Source organism: Vombatus ursinus, unplaced genomic scaffold (assembly GCF_900497805.2).
Source record: "Vombatus ursinus unplaced genomic scaffold, bare-nosed wombat genome assembly UNPS02014779.1, whole genome shotgun sequence".
Classification (NCBI taxonomy): Eukaryota; Metazoa; Chordata; class Mammalia; order Diprotodontia; family Vombatidae; genus Vombatus; species Vombatus ursinus.
In genome coordinates, this window is record NW_020954557.1 from 19,156,261 (window position 1) to 19,179,763 (window position 23,503).

Genomic DNA, 23,503 nt, shown 5'->3' on the forward strand with positions numbered 1-23,503 from the left:
TTTCTTTCTTTCTTTCTTTCTTTCTTTCTTTCTTTCTTTCTTTCTTTTTTTAAGCCAGCACAGTTCCTTGGACAGAATAAACACTTAACATTTGCTGCATTGAATTGAAAAGGTCTAAGACAATATTATGCTGTAATAATACAAACAGAACCAAAGACTAAGGAGGTGACAATCTCTTCATGCTAAGCTCTATTAGTCAGGCCACATCTGGAGTACTGTATTGAGTTCTGAGTATAAGACCTGTTTCAACCTCTTCTCACTTATGATGATTTACAAATATATGTATATATGCATTATATATATAAAATGTATAAATGTATACATTTATTTACCTTATGATTATAAATATGAACTCCACAGTATTTAACTCCTAGAAGATAGAAATAGTAAGATAATAATTATAAGTATAGATATTTTTATAAAATATACCATATTTGTTTAAATTGATTTACAAAATATCATAATCATCTACCATTACCTTCCACCCTATAAATCTTTCAAATGGCAATCTCAAATGAACTATATATTTACCATGCAAATAACTATATTTTTTCAAGTCTTTAGCCATGCAAGATAAAATTGATGTTTCCATCTTTCAGCAATTCATACTTAGGTAGCCTTTAGACAGCTGGTAATAGGAAAGTAGCACATTCTCTTGACTATTCTGTTAAGGCTAACTAAGTTCATTTGAAGTACTCTAAGGTTGAGTGACCTTCAATGTATAGATTATCAAACATCATAGTTGAAGTAATAGACCATGAACAGTGTCTGATTCTTTACAAGCTAAATAGTGCAGATAATCATAATTATTTCTGGGCATCCAGGTCAAAAGTACTGTTCATCACTTTTCTGGTTTATTGAGGAATCTTTTAAAGCACTAAGTGATACATCATTCTTGTCAGGAGGTTATAAAAGAATTAAATGAAGCAAGCTCTAGGAGCGATTTTTGACAGCACATTATCTGATATTTCTATCCTTTCATTCATGTCTTTTTGACTTTTAAAGCAGATTTGAAATTTTAGACCATTAGGTCATTTTTTTCAACTTCTCTTTATTCTTTCATTGTTATCCTTCCAAATGCTCTGAACTAAATTTCTCATGTTTTAATTTATTAGCATACTATAGTTTTCTAAAAGCAAGTCTCAATGAACATAATCATATTGTTATAGAAGAGAAAACATTTAATATCTATTTTTAAAAAATCAATATTTTCTACTTTTAACCAAAATGATTTTCCGTGATGCACTAATCAACAAAGAAGTAACAAAAAACCTAAAGGCAGCCTTTGAGAGGTAGTCAGATGGATAATGCAGTCAATAGAATCAAACTTGAAACCAAAATATATGAGATAAATATGCCATGATCTGTCCACAGTGCTTAGCACAGTACCTGACATGTAGGAAATGCTTAATAAATGCTTGTTAATTAATTGGCTTTAGTCCAAATATAGTCCCTCTTCCTAAAGTCTAATTAATTTGTTAATCCATGGTATGAAATATGATTAAAAACTTCAAATATACCTTAAAATGCAAACAAAGTTAAAATAATAAAGGAATTATTATGTTTTGTTTTACTTATTCCAATAGCTTCACAAGCTGATGGGGAAATTTATATATAATTCATCTTATTTTGTCATAAAAGTTTGTCAAAACTAGGACCTAGTTGTTAGTAGAACAGTGGTGGGTGGAAGCCAGATACCAGACAAATCCACAGGAAGATAACTACCAATCATTGATTTAAATAGGCACTTTGAGGAGGTTCAAGAAGATAGACATTCATAGACTGTGAGGTGGAGATAAGAATTCAGTCCTTGGATGCAATTCAATTAAATAAATGTATATTAAGGGCCTATAATGTTGAAGACAGTGTGCAATGGATACAAAGACAAAATTAAGCAGTCTCTGCCCTCAGAGGTTTCATTCAATCAAATAGTTATAATACGTAAATTGATTTAGTAAGGCCAAAGTCATCCACTGGATCCCAGGCCATCACCTGTTGTCTTGACTTTTGTCCTGCCAATGGACTTTGACAGCTCTGGTAGAGACAGTGAAGCTGACTACTTTGCACAACTTTGCCTTACTTAAATCCAATTCACAAGCATTTCAACACATCACCTTCATGATGTCATTGGTGTTCTTTGAAAATGAAGGATGAAGAACGACAAAGAAGATAAATGTTACCCATTGCCCAGGGCATTCTTCTCTACCAAGCAACCTGGATCTAGGCTCAAGCAGACACATGTTCATTTCTAGGGAAGAATGAACTGAAAGATAGGGGATTCTATTTTTTTCTTGTACTTTTTGACTCATTATATTTTGGAGAGTACAAGGAAATATCTCTTAAATAAAACTCAGGCATTGAGGTGACCCACATCTTAGGTCACCTAAACAGGAATTATGGATTCCCTTTTAGAAAAATTACTCACTGTATAAGTAGTCAATATCAGATACAAGACATCAACTTATTTCTTGCACCCCAAAAGAAATTCTTAAAACATGAAAGACTCAAAAGCCAATATCTACAAATACTTAAAACATGAAATATTAGTCCATTAATCTTATTATGCTCTCTTCAAAGACAGGAATGATTCACAGGAGACTTAGGGTACTGCTGAGCAGATTCATTTTCACTTTAGTCTAAACTATCCAACCAGCAACTCAAAGTTTAAGTCTTTTTTTTCCCTTTTTTAAAAAATTTATTCATTTTTAGTTTTCAACATTCACTTCCACAAAATTTTGAGTTCCGCATTTTCTCCCCATCTCATCCCTCTCCCCACCCCAAGATGTCATGCATTCTGTATACCCCTTCCCCTACTCTGCCCTCCCTTCTATCTCTGCCCCCCCTTCTCTTATTCTCTTCCCCTTCTATTTTCCTGTAGGGCAGGATGGATTTCTATACCCCATTTCCTGTATTTCTTATTTCCCAGTTGCATGTGAAAACAATTTTTTAACATAAGTTTTTAAAACTTTGGGCTTCAAATTTTCTCCCTTCTTCCCTCCCCTCCCACCATCATTGAAAAGGCAAGCAATTCAATACAGGTTATGCATGTATAGTCATGCAAAACACTTCCATAGTAGTCATGTTGTGAAAACTAAATATGTTTGCCTTCATGCTATCCCGCCAGCTGTTTATTCTATTTTCTCTTTTGACCCGGTCCCTCCTCAGAAGTGTTTGCTTATCGTTACCTCCTCCCCCAATCTGCCCTCTCCTCTATCATGCCCCTGCTCTCTTGCCCCCTTCCCTCCTCATTTTCGTGTAGGGTAAAATAGATTTCCATACCCAATCGAGTGTTATTCCCTCCTTAAGCCAAATCCTATGAGAATAAGATTCACTCATTCCCTCTCATCTTCCCCTGTTTCCACAATATTTGAATTGTTTCTTTCTGGCTGCTTGCAATATTTTCTCCTTGACCTGGGAACTCTGGAATTTGGCTCCAATATTCCTAGGAGTTTCCCTTTGGGGATCTCTTTTAGGAGGTGATCGGTGGATTCTTTCAATTTCTATTTTGTCCTCTGGTTCTAAAATATCAGGGCAGTTTTTCTTGATAATTTCTTGAAAGGTGATGTCTATTCTCTTTTTTTTGATCATGGCTTTCAGATAGTCTAATGATTTTTCAATTCTCTCTCCTGGAACTATTTTCCAGGTCAATTGTTTTTCCAATGAGATATTTCATATTATTTTCTATTTTTTCATTCTTTTGGATTTGTTTTACAGTGTCCTGATTTCTCATGAAGTCACTAGGCTTCCATTTGCTCTATTCTAATTTTTAAGGAAGTATTTTCTTCAGTGAGCTTTTGGACTTCCTTTTCCATTTGGACAATTTTGCTTTTTGGGGCATTCTTCTCCCCATTGGCTTTTTGGACCTCTTCTGCCATTTGGATTAGGCTATTTTTGAAGGTGTTATTTTCTTCAGTATTTTTTTGGGTCTCCTTTAGCAAGCTGTTGACTTGTTTTCATGATTTTCTTGCATCACTCTCATTTCTCTTCCCAGTTTTTCTTCTACTTCTCTTACTTGTTTCTCAAACTCCTTTTTGAGCTCTTCCATGGCCTGGGACTGATTCATATGTTTCTTGGAGGCTTTGGATGTAGGAAGTTTGACTTTGTTGTCTTCTTCTGGTCGTACATTTTGATCATTTTTCTTACCAAAGAAAGATTCCATGGTTTGACTTTTTTTGTGCCTTTGTTTGTTCATGATCCCAGCCAATTACTTGAGTTTTAAACTGTTTGTTAAGGTACGGTTCTGCTTCCAGTGTGGAGAATGTACTGTCCCAAGCTTTGCGGTTTTGTGCAGTTGTTTTCATAGATACTTCTAGGGACCTCTAAATTTTCAGTTCTTCCAAGGTGGTACGATAAAGGGTGAGGTGTTTACTCCTTTCCTGGCCTGTGCTCTGGTCTATGAGTAACCACAAGAAGTCTTTTCTGCCTTGAAACTGTGAGGAGGATTTCCTCTCCACCACTACTACAAGCTCCACCATGCCAGCACTCCTCCTTGCCCCAGGTCTGCCACCCAGAACTGTGACCCAGATCCAAGCACGGACAAAGCAAGAGAACCCTACACTAGCAGAGAGATCCCTGCAATCCTCCTCTGATCAGCCACTCAATCTCCCCTCAGTCTGTGGCCTGGAAGCTCTGGAAGCAGCTGCCACCCCGGGGCCTAGCTAGGGGACTGGGGATGGGATCGAGCTTCTCTTTCACCGCAGTGACAGACTTTTCCCACTGACCTTCTAAGTTGTCTTTGGCATTCATGGGTTGAGAAGTCTGGAAACCACCACAGCTGCCTGCAATTCAGTCCTCTGAGGCCTGCCCAGGTTTGCTGAGGCCTGTTTTGCCTGCGCGCCCATGCTAAACTATGCTTTTCTCCCTGCTGATCAACCATTGAGGCTGTCTTGGGCTGTCAATTTGCTTCACTCTATCTTCTTGTGGGTTCTGCTGCTTTAGAATTTGTTTAGAGCCATTTTTTACAGGTATTTGGAGGGGTTTGGGGAGAGCTCAAGTAAGTCATTGCTTTTACTCTGCCATCTTGGCTCCGTTCTCAAAGTTCAAGTCTTATGGATACCTCATTAACATGGTCATCCACTCATAATGCCACAGTTGCAGAAAATAACACCTTTATTCAGTGAGCACTAACAAACTTTAGGCCTTTCTAACTCACATGGTACATATAAGGGATGGAAATATTCTCCTGCTAGGATCTCTGTTCAATCATTTGTGCTCAGGGAAAGAAAGATAAAGCAGAAGAAGCAGGTAGGGAGATAAAATATGGTATCAGGTTCAGCTAGGCAAGCAAATGTTCTCACTGCCATGTGTTTGTAGCTGCTTTAACTTCTGCTTGGGAAGCATAGGGGTTGAAAAATCCACTTTCCCCTCACTAGAAGTCCAAGGGAGAGCTGATGTTAGCTGTTTCCCATTAAAAAGCCTTCTTCAAAATAGTCCAAGAGTAGTGTCTCTTTGCTCCTTGTTGCCAAGAGAATGGGTGGCCCTCCTTGGCTTAGCTGCAAGCTCGTTGACAACCCAGGGCTCAATCAGGATCCCCTGGTCATATAGGCATACCCTCCAACAAGAAGTCAGAACACATGAATCCTTCCTTATTGAACCAAAGAGCACAGGCTTAGCTTCATGGAAAGTGTTCTGATCCAATACCCCACTACATAATTAAATACAGGGCATCCCCAAATTCAAAATTACCATGTAATATTGTAAATATCCCTGAAAAAACATCCCAAAGACACCTATATCACTGGTTCTTTGTGACCTTTTGAGACTTCAGCTTTGCCCTTAAACAAATTTGAAGAATGAGATAATTACCCCAATTTGAAGGCTCACTGTGTAAATTAATCTAGGTAGTGATTAGCTGGGTTCTTTGAGTTAGAAAGAACAATGGAGCAAGCATATATTTTACAACCTAATAATGTTTTAAAAATAACTCATTTCTGTACTGCTAGCACAGAGCAGAGATGGATTTTTATGCATTAACTCTTTCAAGGGAACTCATTTTCATGAGCTAAGAAACTTTCTTAGAAAGAAATGGTTGTTACTATTCGTGTTATGTTCAACTCATAAGACCTTTTTTGGAATGTTAAAAAAAAAAATCAAGCAGAGGAGACTTGATTCCAGCCTTTTTCTTTGGCCTATTAGAGGTTATTTGGCCTTTTGTAACTGTGATGACTTCTATTTCTCATGCTTTTACACTACCTCTAATTTTCTTTGAAATACGAATCAAACAGCATTGATAATAAAGCCTTTCTTTATTCCCAGTAAGCTTTGATTCACTTTTTAATCTAAAAAAAAAAATGGTTTTGTACCATTGTAGCTGCAGATTTTGGTTATTGGTTCATTATGTAAGCTTCCAGAAACCTGATACATTTTCTCTCAATAATTTATTTACAAATGTACTACTGTGTTTGCATTCCACCACAGTGAAGTCAGCTGGGGGACAATCAGAAGATCCTAGATTTAGAGCTGAAAGGAAATTTAGAGGTCATCTATTTCATTCCCTTTATACTGAAGAGGAAATTGAGACCTAGAGAGATTAAATGGATTACCAAAGGCCACATAGGTAGTAAGCATAAGAAGCAACATTTAAACACAGGTCTTTGTATTCCAAAGTTAATACATTTCCAACTACAGTGTGCACATCATTGGGGTAGCTAGGTGGTGCAGTGTATAGAGCATCTCTAACTAGATTTCTAGTGGACATCTTGAACTAAACATGTCCAAAACAGAAGTCATTATCTTTCCCCATAAATCCTTTCCCCTCCTCCACTATTTCAATCTTCCCCATTAACGTAGAGGGCGATTTTATTCTACCAGTCTATCAGGCTCACAACCTAAAAGTTATTCTAAAATCCATACTATCTCTCACCACCCCACCCCAGGCCAAGGCGTGTCTATTTTACCTTTGTAACATCTCTTTACTATACCCCTCTTCTCCTCCAGAACTGCTACCACTCTAGCACAGGCCTTTATTACCTCATAGCCAGATTATTGCAATGGCGAGCTGGTGAGTATGCCTGCCTCCAGTCTCTCCCCACTCAAATCCATTTTCCATTAAGCCACCAAAGTGATTTTCCTAAAGTTCAGGTCCAATCCTGTCACTTCTCTACTCAACAGCAACAACAGCAATAACAACAGCAACAATAATTAACATTTACATAGTACTTACTAAGCACTTTACAATTGTTATCTCCTTTAAACTCAAGTGGCTTCCTATTGCCTAGAAGATCAAAAGCAAAATATTCTATTTGGCACTCAAAGCCTTTTATAACCTATCCCTCTCCTACATTTCCAATTTTCTTATACCTTACTCTCTGCCACATAATCTTTAATCCAGTTACACTGTCTTGCTGGCTGTTCCGTAAGCAGGACTTTTCATTTTTGACTCTGGGCATTTTCTCTGGCTGTACCCCATAGCTGGAATGCTCTACCTCTTCAACTCTCTCTGTTGACTTCCTTGACTTCTTTTAAGTCCCAAATAAAATCCCATCTTTTACAAGAAGGCTTTTTCCAAATCAACTTAATTCTAATGCTTTCAATTTCTTATTTACTACTCATTTATATTTTGTGTACCTTGTTTTGTATACATTTGTTTGCCACGTTGTCTCCCCCATTAGATTGTAAGCACCTTAAGGGTAGGGACTGTCTTTTGTCTCTTTTTGAATCTCCAGAGCTTAGCATAGTTCCTAGCATGTAATTGGTACTTAATGAATGCTGACTGATTGATCTATATGTCTTCTAACATATGCTAATCTATATAACTTCTATGATTTCTCTTTACCATCTGCCTGGATAAATGAGTTAGTTGTCTGTTCACTTTTTGTGATGTCTTTTGTAAAACTAACATGTGGTAGTAAATAGAAAAGCAGCCTAAATTTAAAAATTAAATCATTCCCCCTGGGTTAGCAATATTTAGCAAAGTAGATAGAAAAACTTCTAATTCAGTACCCATTCCGAGGAGAGTAGAGCATCTAACTTCTGGACCCTAATTTCTTGCTTCCCTCTAAACAGAAATAAAAGTCTCCCTTAGAGATGAGTTGGCAAGGTAACAGAGAACTGGAATCTTGAAGATCTGGTACATCAAATACATACCTTCCTATTAACCACATTTAGACAAACTCATGTGGACCTAGACACAATCTACATGGTTAAAAGGCATCTTATACATATTTACATATATATTTGTTTCCTGGATTAGAATATAAGCCCCTTGTGAACAGGGACTGGTTGTTCTTTGTACTTGTAACCCCAAGAATTTAGCACAGTGCCTGGCATATAGTAAGATCTTAACAAACATTGATTGAGTAATAAGTTAGGGTGGTGCTATGCTTTGGGAGGACAGGAAGACCCTGAGGAAGGGTAGAACTCCTTGGAGAAGAAATTGAAATAAAATGAATAGTTTATTAGTTTCTATAAGTCCTTTATGTTTGACTTTTTCTATGTATGGGGGAGGGTGGTGATAGACAAAAGCCTTTTCTGTTCCTAATACACATTATTACAGAGAAGAGATGACAGGAAAGGAGAGGACAGGACAGGACAAGAGAGGAAAGGATAGGAGAGGAGATAGTCTCTGCCTTCAATGAAGATAAAATTCTAATAGAGGAAAACAATACATAAAAAGGAGCTGAAAAGCAAGGGATAGGGAAAGATATAGGCATATGCACAAGGATATCAAAGGAAAAAGGGGACTGCAGGGGCAGAAGGATATTTCAGGGAGAGAAGGCCAAAGGAACTGAAAGGAATTCCAGGATGAGAAGGCAGCTGGAGGCATAATGACGCAATATGGAGAGTCAGAAGCTGAGCAGCTAGGAGAAGAAAGAAAAATGCCTACCCTGAGCCCTTCCTCCAAACATAGGACCTAGAAGGAACTCACCAGTGGGAGCAGAGGGTCACAAGGGTGGAAGGGTATTTGAAGGTGAGAAGATCATAGGCACTGAGGGATGTTCTAGGGTCAGAAGCCAAGCTGAGATAGGAATAAAGGAGGGCCAATATGATTTAACTGAGAAGTATTCAAGAAACAGTGTGGTATGGGGGTGTTTGTAACACTGAACTTGGAATTATGAGACCTAAGTTTAGATAAGGTTCTACTGTGTGAAATTGGGCAAGTGACTTAACTTCTCTGATCTTAAGTTTCCTGTAGGTTCAGACCAGATGACCTTTAAAGTCCCTTCCATCTCTAGATCTATGATTTGGACTGGGTGTGAATAGTATGAATAAAAAAGAGTGGCATTAGTAGCCAGAGACTGGATACCCAAGATTGGAGCCAGTCTATATTAAGCTCTAAGGGTCGAGCCTTGGGTCATGGCTTACATGAAATACTTTGTTCTTTTCTGATTATGTTGTATGATTGGGGTCAGAAACAAAAACTAGGAATGGCCCAGGATAAAATTACAACTTTCTAGATGAAATAGCAGTGATTCTCTCTTCTCTTCCTTTTCCCTCTTAACTTGGGGTCAGTGGATAGATTTTAAAGGTTCTGTGAAATTATGAGAAAAAATATATATCCTTATTTCAGAAACCTCTAACTTCAATGTAACATTTCCTTCAATTATTAAAGAAAACTACTCTGAAAAGAAGTCCATAGACTTAACCAGATTGCCAAAGGTGTCCACTAGCACAAAACAGTTTAAGTATTTCAGTACTAGACTGAAGTAGGAATATATATGTGTGTGGAGGGGGTGTATCCCTTTGATACATTTACTTTTACTTATTGAGTTCCTAAAACATGTAAGGCATGGTGCTTACCTGAGGGTGGTTGGGAAAATTGGGGGAGAAAGGAGAATAATACATTTCTATAACCTCAAGGATTTTATAAACACACACACACACACACACACACACACACACACACACACACGCACGCACGCACACACACACATGCACACACACACTCACAAATAATAGATACTTCTAATTTGTCCCAGTGTAGTCTAACCTATTACTTCATTCAGAAACTGTAAGGTTTGTTTTGTTTCGTTTCTTTTAATTGTAGGTATTTCCTTCCCTAATAGAGATTGCAAATTCTCTACAACTTTATAAGTGTTTTTTTGAGAATTAGTGGGGGGGATAAGGGTGGAATCACCCCATGACCAACTTGTTGATATGCCTCTTCAATCTGAGCTAGGCTGGTCCTCAAAAAACTGAGAAAGAGTTCATCACAGGGACCCAAACTTGAAGCTTTTCCAACTTAATAGAACCTCTTCATTATTATCAAGGGAAAAGAAAAATATTCCTTCAGGCTGAAAAGTTTCAAGGAAATCTCTCTCAAGCTCACATATCTGGCCAAAGGCAGTGTACCCTTTCTCAAGTGTGAGAATTGAACTCGTTTTCATGTTACCAAATCCACATGAACTGAAATTAGTCACAGAAATCTAGCATCCTATACTACTTTGCTGCTCCCTGTCAATCCCCTCTAGGCATGTTCAGTGACTTCCCATATTTTCATTAAGAAAAAAAAATTGTCATTTCATGTTACAGATACTTCCCAGACACATCTCAGAGACAGATAAGTGATCCACAGATTGTATACATGTGTTAAGTTCCTGGTTGAGAGATAAATATTATGAGAGGGTTATTGGCAAGGCAATGGGTGAATTAAAAAGCAGTTTACTTCTTCAGAGCTAGTCATGAGTTTGGTGGCTTAAAGAGATATGCAAAAATAACATGCACAAATAATAATTTGTGATATAAACAGTACAATATTTTGGTCTTATATATGAATATTTCCTCAGAAATGTTGTAGGTTATTAAACAAAATAGGTTTATAATTATGTTGGCTACACTGGAGAAGTGTAATGCAACCATATTATTTTATCAATGTTAAATTGAATTAATTCCTTGAACTAGCAGCTTTTGAGAATAGTCCTATAATATTCCTATAACCAGGTTTGAAGAATGTACACTAGCAATTTTCATTATTAATTCTGCTTCACTCAATGGGCCTTAATTGTGTTTTTACTTTACTATTTCTGATGACTTTAATTAAGTTTTGTTTTTGTTGTTCTGTCATTTCAGTCATGTCTGACTCTTCATGTACCCATTTAGGTTTTCTTGGCAAAAATACTGGAGTAGCTTGCTTACTTAGACTTACAATACTTGGTGGCCTTTGGGGGAAAATAATGAATTTGGTTGTCTAATGCTTTATCCTGAATTCTCATTGCACTATTCAAAATGACATCAATTTGCTTAGATTAATGGGAGACACTCAAAAGGTTCTGATTTAAGCAGAGGAAAGTACTCATTTGGAGAAATTTTGAGAGGTTTTAAAATAGGGAAAGCTGAATTCCACTCTCCACTGACTGGACCTTAACCTGGGTCTAATATCTAGATCATGTTAATCAAAATGTTTTTCCCCACAGGTAATATTCATGTGGATTTATTGACTTAGGAGCAAATTTTTAAATTCTTTTTTATGAAACAGGTATCAATATCATTTTGTTTTCATACAATAAATCTGAAAAAAATACAACATATTTGATTTGCATAATAATGGAAGAAGTAATAAATGGATGAGTACAAATGGTAACTACTTTGCTCATTATAAAAGAAAGTACTATTGATTAGTTGATTACTAAGTTCAGTGAGGAGAAACTATGGGAAGATGAATATGTTGTGATGATGAAAAGGAAATATTTGGGATATTAAAGTTACTTCCTTTCTATCAAAGATTTCTAATTAAACATCCTTCTTGCATAGGTGAATACTAATCTTATACACTGTTCTATTAATTCATTCACTAAATGCTTATTAAGTACTGTGTACAGAGTACTTGTAAAGTACATAGTACTTATAAAGTACTGTGCTTGGTACTAAGGAGATATACAGAAATGCATTACCTGTCTTATAGATTTATAATCTATTAATTAAAAAGGAACACATACAAATAACTGTAAGAAAACATAAAACAGAATACATGCATGAAAGAGGAAGAAAAATTGGTCACTTTCTGTTGTGGACAACAAGACTTTATGGCAAAGACAGCATTTGAACTGGGCCTTGAACAAAGGGTAAAATTCCAAGAAAACTGAAAGGTAGGGTACTGCCAGATTAAAGTACAGTATTTCTGATAGTATTTTTCCTTAACATAAGATGTTGGTAATATACTGAAGCCTGCTGGCTGCTGTATATCTCTCTGTTGCCTTGTCAGTCACCCATACTTTTAAATCTTCAATGTTTCTGATCTTTCAAGATTCACAACTATATAGCAACACCAAAAAAATGTTGGTGGTAAAAAGATGGGTAACTGTGCCAAGAAATAATTTTAAGATTGTTGAAAATGCTATTCAATGCTGCCCCCCAATAGAGCCCTCTTTCTATCTCTTATTCAATTCTAAATCCAATGAATCATCCATCTACAATGCTTGCCCAAAATATATGTAATAATACATGAATTCAATGGACCATCCATCCATTTCCAAGTAACTGTGCAACAGGAAGTCTTTGTCCATCTCTTTGTTGTTGTTGTAGTTGTTTGTCCCTGCATGGACTGATAGGCCAATTTCTTTTTAATACAGTTGGAATTCAGGGAAGAGGTCCTATAGTAATCTGGGACTTGATGCAATTGTCATAATATCATCCAAAGAAAGAGGTAATTATAAGATATTATCACCAGTGTAGAATAACTCTTCTTTCTCAACTCTGTGCATGACACCACATCTTCCAGGACAAAGATAAAAATCTTTGGAGAACATACAGGCAGGTTTCACATCTTGCTTGATACTGATACTCATAAGGTCATTGAACAAAGTTAGTTCTTTGTTTCTGTCTATTATGACATTTCAAGTGATTTTAAAGACTTTAATTCATTGGATTAAACATGTACAATCAGTAACCTCCTTGGCCCTATAGTTAGTACCAGAAAATGCCACTACATGAAGACTCACTTTGCCAAATAACATGTGAATTATAATAAGTGGAATCATGATGCATAATGAAGAAAACAGAGTACATATAGCTCAAATAGCATGTCAGACATACAAGTTGTGGAAAATTAAACTATACTAGCCATGGAAAATTAGAATGAAAGTTAGAGCACTAGCCTTGAAGTCAGGAGAACCTGAGTTCAAATCTGTCCTCAGACCAAACACTTGACACTTACTAGCTGTGTGATCCTGGGCAAGTCATTTAACCCCAATTGCCTAAAATTAAAATAAAATAGAATGAAAGTTTATGGTATATTAAAATTAAGTAAAATAATAGATTCACTGTAGAATAGTTGACCAAAAACTAAGGTGGAACTTCATCTTAATAATTAGATAACATTAGCAACAAGTAGCTAACTTTTTCAATATTGATTTTCTTTTTTGTTTTCGGTTTTGTTTTTTCCACATGACTTTTTGTTTCTAAATTATTGTATCCACGAAAAAGCTCTTTGCTCTGGCATGATTAAATCTTTATTTCTGTGGGTTTATAATTAGGAGGGAAGAAAAAAAAGAAAAAAGAAATCTACATGATAACTTTGTTGCAAGCAGCACATAGTAGATTTGCAGTTTCATGTGTAATTATCTTTTGTTACTATACTGTGTTACGGAAATGTTTGTTTAATTCCATAAAGTAAAAATAAAATAATTTTTGCAGAAAGCATTTTCACCTTCTTAATGGTCATTCTTCAAATTCAGAAAAAATAATCAAAACAGGTTAATAAATCACAAAAAGTTGTGGATTTATAAAATCATTTCTATGCTTACACTCAATGTTTAGAGAAAGTGATTCCATGCTATTTAAGAACTATAGACTATACATCCAAAGATATTTTCTAAGAACTGCAAAACAGTCCTCCATAAAAAAAGTTAAGATTCTCTAAGCCTTACCACATGTGCAATTACTTAGAAACGTTTTTGGCATCCCTGGGCTGCCTGAAATGTCTCGACTGCTACTTTTTATTTCAAAAAGAAAAAAAGTCACCTTACCCAGGGCAATAATAGATGAAGACTGGGAGCATTGGTTATACTCCATATAGTGCATGGTGTTTAAATTTTAGACTAATGCCTGGAAAGACTTCCATTTGTGAAAGAGGAGAGAGGAGCTTTCACTAAGTGACAAGATCTGACAGATGGAAGTGTTAACTTTCACATAGTTTATAGTCATGCTGAGAAGTTGAAAAAAAAAGTAAAAGGTAAGATCATAGAAATTCAAAGATTCTTTAAATCATATGATACTGAAGTCATTTGCCATTTTCTTCTCCAGCTCATTCTGCAGATGAGGAAACTGAAGCAAACAGGGTCACTCAGCTAGTGAGTGTCTGAGGTGGGATTTGAACCCAGATCTTCCTGACTACAGGCCCAGTGCTCTATCATTGAGCCATGTAGCTATGATCACATAAATATGAACTATAAAAATGTTTCCAAAAACCAGTTGAAACACATTGTATTTATTTACCTGGAGACATTTAGTAAACATCAATAGAATATGAGGGTCTCAAGGGCAGGAATTGCTTCATATACATAAATTTCATCACTTTGTCTAGCACAAGGTCTTGTACATACTATGGACCTCCAGGATCAAATGTAAAATGTTTTGTTTTGCATTCAAACCCCTTCACAACCTACCCCATTCCCTGCCAGATACTCTATCAACCCAGTGACACTGGCCTCTTAGCTGTTGCAGGAAGAACACATTGCATCCCTTGACTCTGGACATTACCCCCAACCCCCCTGCCTCCCGCCCACGCTTGGAATGCTCTCCCTCTTCAACTTTGCCTACTGAATTCTGTGGTTTCTTTTAAGTGCCAATTAAAGTCCCATCTTTTATAGGAAGCCTATCCTAACCCTTTTTAATTCTAGTCCCTTCCTATGTTAATTATTTCCTATTTGTCCTGGATATAGCTTACCTTATTTAGATTTGCTTATATGTTATCCACCCCATTAGATTGTAAGCTCCTTAAGGGCTAAGACTGTCTTTTGCCATTTTTGCAACCCCAGCTCTTAGCATAGTGTCTGACATATAGTGCTTGCTTAATCTTTATTGATCGATTGATCGATTCTCTCTTCTCTATAGGTTTTCAGAAAGCTAGTGTTTCTTGCCTGTCAGATTCTTTCTCAGTCTCTTTTGCTAGATCCTTATGCAAGTCATGACCTCTAACCATAGGCTTCCCATAGGGTTCTGTCCTGGACCCTATTGTCATCCCCCTTATATTATTCTCATGAATTTAATTAGGACAACTATGCTAATTATTCTCAAATCTACCTATCCTGTCTTAACCTTTTTACTGACCTCCAAATTTCATAAATCCAAAACTGAATTCTTTATCCTTCCCCCTAAACCCTTCCACGCTCTTAACTTCCCTCTTACTATGGAGGGCAACATCATTGTCCCAGTCCCTCATTCTCAAATCATGATTGCCATCCTTGACTCCTCTTTATCTTCCCACCTTCACTCTCCATGCCCAAACTGTTGCCAATTTGCCAATGCCTATCCATTTTACTTTATTTATTTATTTTTGCTTTTTGGTGAGGCAGTTGGGGTTAAGTGAGTTGCCCAAGGTCACATAGCTAGTAAATATCTGAGGATGGATTTGAACTCAAGTCCTTCTGACTCCAAGGCCAGAGCTCTATTCACTACGCCACCTAGCTGCCCCTCAATTTTACTTTTGCAACATTTCTTGATAATGGCCCCTTGTCTATTGTGATGCTGCCACCCGCTGCTGAAATCTAATTGCCCCATGCCAAGATTATTGCAATAGTCTGATCGGGCATCTGCCTACATCATGTCTCTCCCTACTCTAATCTATCTTACATTTGACTGCCAAAATAATTAAATTAATTTAAGTAGAATTGACATTTTTACTATATTGACTCAGCCTATAAATAAGCCATTAATATTTTTTCCAATTGATTAGATCTGATTTTATTTGTGTGAAAAATGTGTAATTTTGTTCCTGGGCTTGTCTGGACAGGTAGACTCCCAAATATTTCACATTGTTTACATTTATTCTAAATGTAATTTCTATTTCTATCTCTTGCTACTAGACTTCGTTAGTAATATATAGAAGTGCTTATAATTTATGTGGGCTCATTTTATATCCTGTAAATTTGCTACAGTTGTTGATGAGTTCAACTAGTTTTTTTTTTTTGTAGTTGATTCTCTAGGATTTTGCAAAACATCAGAGTGAGAGTTTTGTTTCCTGACTCCCTATTCGAATTCCTTAAATTTCCTTTTCTTCTCTTATTGGTATAGCTTGCATTTCTGGTACAACATTGAATAATGGTGGTGATAACAGGCATCCTTGCTTCACCCCTGGTTTTATTAGGAAGGCTTCTAGCTTATTCCCATTATAGTTAACATATGCTGATAGCTTTGGATAGATAGTGTTTATAATTTTAAGCAAAGCTCCATTTATTCCTATGCTTTATAGTGTTTTTAATAGGAAGGAAAGTTATATTTTGTCAAAAACTTGTTTTTGGCATCTATTGGATTGATCATTTTTTGGTTGTTGGTTTTATTATTCATATGGTCACTTACACCAAAAGTTTTCTTAATATTGAACAAGGCCTATATTCTTGTTATAGATACTACTTCATCTTAGTGTATGATCTTTGTGATATATTGCTCTAAGCTTCTTTCTCATATTTTATTTAAAATTTTTGCACCAATATTCATAAGGGAAATTGATCTATAGTTTTCTTTCTCTGTTTCTACTCTTTATAGTTTAAATATCAGCATCACATTTGTGTCATAAAAGGAATTTGGTAGACTTCTTCTTTGCCTGTTTTCCCAAAAAGTTTATTTATTATTAGAATTAATTGTTCTTTAAATGTTTGGTAGAGTTCACTTGTGACTCTATCTGGTCATGGTGATTTTTTTTTTCCTAAGGAAATACATTGATTACTTGTTCAATTTATTTTTCTAAGGTAGAATTATTGAAGTATTTTATTTCCTCTTCTGTTAATCTGGGCAAATTATGTTTGGTTATCCATCCATTTCACTTAGATTGTTAGATTTTTTGGCATATAATTGAGCAAAATAATTCCTACTAATAGCTTTATGTGTGGTGAATTCACACTTTTCACAGTTACATTAATATCTCCTTTGATTTTTTTCTGGATTTTAAATTTGGTGTTTAATTGGATATTTAGTTTGTCCTTTTTCTAGATTTTTTTTTTAAATTACACATCCAATTCACTGATCTGCTCTTTCTCTATATTATTGATGTAAATGGTTAAAGATATACACTTTCCCCTAAGTAGAGCTTTGACTGCATCCCATAAATCTTGGTATGTTGTCTCATTCTTGTCATTCTCATTAATGAAGTTATTGATTGTTTCTATGAGTTTTTTCTTTAACCAACTCATTCTTTAGGATTAGATTATTTATTTTCCAACTAATTTTAATCTATCTTTCCATGGCCTTTTATTGAATGTAATTTTATTGCATTATGATCTGAAAAGGTTATATTTAATATCTTTGCTTTTCTTCATTTAATTGTGTGGTTTTTATACCCTAAAACATGATCAATTTTTGTGTGGATGGTACATACTGCTAAGCAAAATGTATATTATTTTCTATTCCCAATCAGTTTTTCCAGATGTCTATCATATCTAAATTTTCTAAAATTCTATTCATCTCCTTAAAACTTCTTTCTTGTTTATTTGTTGTTGTTTAGATTGATCTAGTTCTGTGATTGGAAAGTTGAGGTCAGTAAACTTGTATAGTCTGAGTGTCTATTTCCTCCTGTAACTCACTTTACTTTTCCTTTAAGATTTGGGATGCTAACTTTGATAAATTTAGCTCTTCTCAGCAATGCAAAGATATGAGACATCTCCAAAAGTCTCACGATGGAAAATGCTATCCACATCCATAGAAAGAACTATGTAGTTGGAATCTACAGATTCCAGATCCAAACATACTATTTGCTCTTTTTTTTTCCTTCTGTTTTGTTTTGTTTCTTCTTTCTTGTGGTTCCTCCTATTGGTTCTAATTCTTCTTTACAACATGACTAATGTGAAAATGTGTTTAAAAGGAGTGTATATGTAGAGTGTATATCACATTGCACACCATCTTGAGGAGGAAGGTGGGGCAGGAGGAGGAGAAAATTTAAAACTCAAAAGCTTATGGAAGTGAATGTTGAAAACTAAAAATAAATTAATTAAAATTAAAAAAAGATTTGGGATGCTATACCATTTGGTGTATATCTGTTTAGTATTGATATTACTTCATTTTCTATGGTACTTTTTAGAAAAATGTAGTTTTCCTGATTATCTCTTTTAATTAGATGTATTATTGTTTTTGCTGTCTGTGAGATCATGATTGCTACCGCTTGCTTTTTTTTTTTACTTCAGCTGAAACATAATGGATTCTGAATCAACCCCTTACATCTTTGTATCTCTCTCGGATTCAAGTATGTTTCTTATAAATAACACATTGTCGAATTCTTGTTTTTAATCCACTGTACTATCTGCTTCCATTTTATGGATGATTTCAATGCATTAATATTCACAGTTATGATTGTAACTGTGCTCCATCCTGCTTTTTTTCCCCTATTTATATTTATCCCTCTCTGTCTCTCTCTCTCTTTCTTGATCTCTCTCTCTGTCCATCTCCTTTCATCCTGTCCCTCCTCAAAACTGTTTTTCTTCTGGCCATTGCTTCCCCTAATCTGTTTTCCTTTCTATAAGCCTTCCCCTTCTTACATTCACCTTCCTTCTAACTTCCCTTGTAATGCAAGAAAGATTTCTATAACCAACTGAGTGTGTTTGCTATTCCCTCTTTGAGCCAATTCTGATGAAAGTAAAGTTCAACAAGTGTTCCCCACACCACCTGTTTTCCCCTCCATTATAACAGCTCTTTCCTACCTCTTTTATGTGAGATAATTTAAACCATTCTATCTTTCACTTTCTTCTTCTGCCAATGCATCCCTCTTTCTCATCCCTTAATTTTATTTTTTAATATCATTCCATCATGGCTAATTCACACCATGCCCTCTATGTACACTCCTAACTGCTCTAATAATTATAAAGTTCTTAGTAGTTAAAAGATCTTCCAATGTTGGAAGGTAAATAGTTTATCCTTATTGAATTTCTTGGAATTTCTCTTCATGCTTACCTTGTTATGGCACTATTGATTCTTGTACTTGAAAGTCAATTTTTCTATTTAGCTGTGGTCTTTTCATCAGGAATGCTTGAAAGTCCTCTATTTCATTAAATATCCATTTTCCCCTCAAGGATTATATTCAGTTTTCCTGGTTAGATTATTATTGGTTGTAATCCAACCTCTTTTGCCTTTCAGAACATCATATCCCAATCACTCTGATACATTGACACAGAAGCTGCTAAATGTTATATTGTCCTGACTATGGCTCCATCATATTTGAATTCCTTATTTCTAACTCCTTGTAATATTTGATCTTTAAACTGAGAGTTGTGGAACATGGCTATAATATTCCTGGGAGTTTTCATTTGGGTTTTTCTATCAGGAAGTGATCTGTGGATTCTTCCAGTTTCTATTTTACCTTCTGATTCTAGGATATCAAGGTAGTTTTACTTGATAATTTTATGAAATAAGATGTCTAGGCTCTTTTCTTGATCATGGTTTTCAGGTAGCCCAACATTTTTTAAATTTCTTTATTTTTAGTATTTAACATTCACTTATATAACCTTTTTGAGTTTTTAATTTTCTCTCCCTCTCTCCCCTTCCCCTTCCCCAAGACAGCATGCAATCTGATATAGGCTCTACATATACATTCATATTAAACATATTTTAACATTAGTCATGTTGTAGAGAAGAATTAGAACCAATGGGAGGAACCTCAAGAAAGAAGAAACAAAAAAAAATAGGGCAAATAGTATGCTTCAATCTGCATTCAGAGTCCATGGTTCCTTCTCTAGATGTGGACAGCATTTTCCATCATGAGTCTTTTGGAGTTGTCTCAGATCCTTGCATTGCTGAGAAGAGCCAAGTCTATGAAAGTTAGGCATTGCACAATGTTAGCCTAATAATTCTTAAATTATCTTTCCTCAATTGTTTTTTAAACTCTTATTTTCTTTGGTACTTTTTTTTGGCCTGTTTTACCAAGCTTTTGATTTTTTTGTGATTATTTTGCATCACTCTCACTTTCCAATTTTTCTCCTACCTCTCTTATTTGACTTTTAAAATCTTTTTTGAGCTCCACCATGGCCCAAGACTTTTAGTCTTTGAAAGTACTTACTTTGATTTCATCATCTTCTTCTATATTTGTGTTTTGATCTTTTCTGTCACCATTTTATGTTCAGGTAATTTTATTATTGTTGTTGTTTGCTCATTTTTCCAGCCTATTTCTTCACTTTTAACTTTATGCTAAAGTTGAGCTCTGCTCCTGTGGTTGAGGAGGTATTCTTCCAAGCTTCATGTCTTTTGCGCTGCTGTTTTCAGAGCTAGTTCTGGAGTTGTATAAGGTTTCATTTCCTCTAATGTGGTATGATCTAAAGAGAGATGTGGTCACTGCTCTCCTGGACTGTGCTCTGGTCTGTAAGTGGATCACAAGCACTCTTTTCCACCCTGGAACTGTGACAAAGGTCCCCACTCCTCCAGTGCTTATGCTTGTGTTGGGACTGTGAACTGGAACTTCATACATAGGCAATGCAAGAGAATCCTGCTTTCAGTGCCAGCAAAGGATCCCTGTAATTTCCTTCAAATCAGTGGACCACCCCCCTTACAGTCTGTGGGCTGAGAACTCCAGAGGCTGTAGCCACTGATACATACTTCCCTATGACTTGGTGATGACTTTCTGGAGTTGGCCTATGCCAGACTGTACTCCACTTTCACCACAGTGAGACTTTTCCTGCTGACATTCTAAATTGTCTTGGGCTGGAAAATTTGTTTACCCTGTCCTTTTGTTGGTTCTACCACTCTAGAATTTGTTTTGAAGTGTTATTTTAAACTTGTTTGAAGGAGAATTTGAAAGAGCTCAAGTAAGTCCCTACTTTTACTCTTTAACTTGGCTCTGCCCTTCTCTTCCTTTCTTAATTCTAGTGCTTTCCTTCTACTAATTATTTCATATTTTTTCCTGTATATAACTTCTTTGCTTTTATTTGTTTGTTTGTTTCCTCCAATAGATTGTAAGCTTTTTGAGGGCAGGGACTGTCTTTTGCTTCTTTTTTGCGTCCACTGCACTCAATATAGTGCTTGGCACATAGTAGGTACTTAACACTTTTTTTTTTACTTATTCAATGGGAAATAACTTGGAGATAATATGTTATTTAAAAGGAAATAATACCATCACAATAAAATGACTAGGTCAAGACAAAAATTGAATTTTTGAAAGTGATGCACATGATTAAATAAGATGTTAATAACATATGTGGTGACAGAAATCAATGCTTTTGGTTTTCTTTTTTTTTTTGGAAAGGAAGTAGAGTCACATACTCATATATTATACTTTCTGTTTTCTTATAAGGGCAAGCTTTATAAAAACAGAGACCTATCATAACTTCTAAGGAAATCTCTCAAATTCAAATTAGTAAGCCTTTGAATCATATTCACATCTAGGGTAAGCTGATCAGGTCTTTGCCAGGGCACAAAATTTAGAGATCATTGACTTTATTTTCAGTTCTTCATCAATATAGAAACATGGGAGTTTAGTACCAAATTGGGTAGAATACTTAGTTAAAACAGAAAGCTATCTACTAGCTGGCATGTGAGCTCTTCTTCCCCCTTTCCCTTCCCTGGGTTGGTATGTGTTCAAAGTGGCCTACCCAGTATCATCCTTATGTGGACTTCTGGAGTATCTGTAGTCTACTATTCTCACCAGGGTTGCTTCATGACTTTTGCCTGAATATTTTCTGTGGTCTTTGCCCAAATCCAAAAAATTTCTAAGTATTGTTGTATGCTAAAAAATATCAAATGGAAATCCAGGTACAAATTGTTTAAATAGTAAGTATTGTACTTATTCTTATTCATCAAGTAATAAATATTTATTGAATGTCTACAGTATCTATATCTCTATAATGTTTTGCTTCATTTTGTTTGTGTCTGGGTGTATTTGCTGTTTTTCTTTTTCTTTTTTTTACAATTTTGTAAGGAAAGAAAATGAACTCAGAGAAACTGATTATCTTGGTTAAAAATAGGTATTCCATATCATTGGTAGGATTAAAACACTAGCTACAAGACTCTATCCCACTATTTAATTCAATTTCAGAAATATTTATTAATCAAATAAACTGGAATGAAATACTGGAAAACCATAAAGACTGGACTTTCTAAGTGTAAGCATAGTTCTTTGTAACCAATTCTGGAAAAAATGATTAAAAAAAAAAAAGCTTGCTATATTTCATGAAGTTTTTAGAAACATCAAAATTAGTTTCCAGTGTTGTGGCAATTCATAAAAGCAGTATTATCTCAAGGCCATGGGATGGCTAAATGTGACATTTGGAGGTCACTGCCTCCCTAACATTATATGATATATGCAACCAATAAAGTTGAACATTTAATTTCATCTCACAAATTAAAGAAACAAAATAATGGATGTTTTCAACAAGTAATTTGCATGCATATAACAATGGTAAACAAAGGTCATGAAGGAGAATTCATTCTAAAGCCAGATTTTATGTTTGGAATATCAAAGAAAGAGAAAAATGAAAAAAAAATTAGGAATTTGGAAGAAAAATAACTGTGATTTTTGTTAAATTTTCAATGTACTCTTGAGGACTGACAGCAGAAGCATAAGTGAATTTTATGTAATGGTGTCAAAGTGAGAGAAAAAGGATTGATATTGAATGAATCAATGATTATTAATCATTTACTTAAATTTAGAGATATTACTTGGAAAGAGAGGCATCCTGGCATGGTTTATAGACTTCCTTGAAAGACTTGATTTGAAGTCTGATTTCTGACATAAACTGGCTATATGACACTGGCAAGTCACTTAACCATTCAGTGTTTCAAAAGACTACTCAAGACTGAGCTGCATATTTGCATAACATGAGAGAATTTCTACCCTGTGATAATCATCACACTAATGAAATTACATGTCTTGAATATCCTACTTTATAACCATAAAATGAATGTAAAATTTTGGTCACTCTGAAAAGAAAAACATTTGGTTAAAAAAAAACACAAAAAAAATGATATCTGCTTTCATTTCAAAATGATAGTAAAAATCTAGTATAAAGTCAAGTTCTTTTTGACTAAATCACACAAAAATATTTTAACATCTTTGTTTCAAAAGCACTATAATCATGAACACATTAATTTATTCTTTTTTTTGGACAGGGTCTCTTACTTTATTGACATAGGAAGTTTGCAATGAGGAAATTCCCTGAACTAATGCAAATGGATACATTTTCTCTGCAACTTCAGTCTCATATTGCTGTCTACAGTACTGAGATTTTAAATAACTTGTATACAGTTAAATGCCCAGAATATATCAGGATTTCTTAACTTTGAGGCCATCTCTCTTTCCACTATACCATGTTGTCACTTGTGATTTAAATACATTTAAAACACAGAAGTAGAATGAACACTTATTATTCAGTCATTTTTCAGTCATGTCCAACCCTTCATGACGCCATTCGGGGTTTTATTGGCAGTGATACTCTAC